Genomic DNA, 761 nt, shown 5'->3' on the forward strand with positions numbered 1-761 from the left:
CCTACAGTTACCTACACTAAAGGCTCTATCTGGCGTTATGAAAGTACACTGTAAAATAAAGGTTGTTGTGAATTATAATCAACGCAACTTATGTCCCCTAAATAAACTTGTTTGATCTATAACACGATTTCTAACAAAACAAATAACGGGCAGGTTTCGCATATTCATAAATGTGTTTATTTTAGTACGTTGTTGTGTTGTGGTCACGTTTTTATTATGTTTATGTAGATCGTATAAAGTGAACCATAATTATATTTTACGTCAGCCAACGCTTCTATGTTATGTTTTGTTAGGTCACAATGAATTATGTTTTTTTTTTAGCTTATACTTGTTCTGTAGTCATTCAAACATCAGATGGGTTAATTTATATTGTTATAAAGTAAAATGAGCCAAGACGGCTACACAAGCTATCACTTTCGTCATATATAACATTTTTTTTTCTTAGAATAACATAGAATTCAAGGACAATCAGATACATATAGTATACTGAGGCTGTCCCATCTACTTAAAAATAGGCAAAAAAACAAACAAACAAACTCCAAGCCAGCCCTTATAAATTATGTATTCATTAAGTCTCCACTTAAACTTCCTTACATGTATGTGGTGGCTCATATCTGAAAGCACTTACACAAACGACGTATGACTTGTATGTATTGTTACGACAGCGGAAGTCAGGTGACGCTCGTAACACGTAATGAGTTCTAGAAAGATCGAGGAACATCACGAATAATCCAGTATTTGCTAGGCGCACTCTATTCTTG

This window comes from Limulus polyphemus, unplaced genomic scaffold (genome assembly GCF_000517525.1).
Source record: "Limulus polyphemus unplaced genomic scaffold, Limulus_polyphemus-2.1.2 Scaffold499, whole genome shotgun sequence".
Classification (NCBI taxonomy): domain Eukaryota; kingdom Metazoa; phylum Arthropoda; class Merostomata; order Xiphosura; family Limulidae; genus Limulus; species Limulus polyphemus.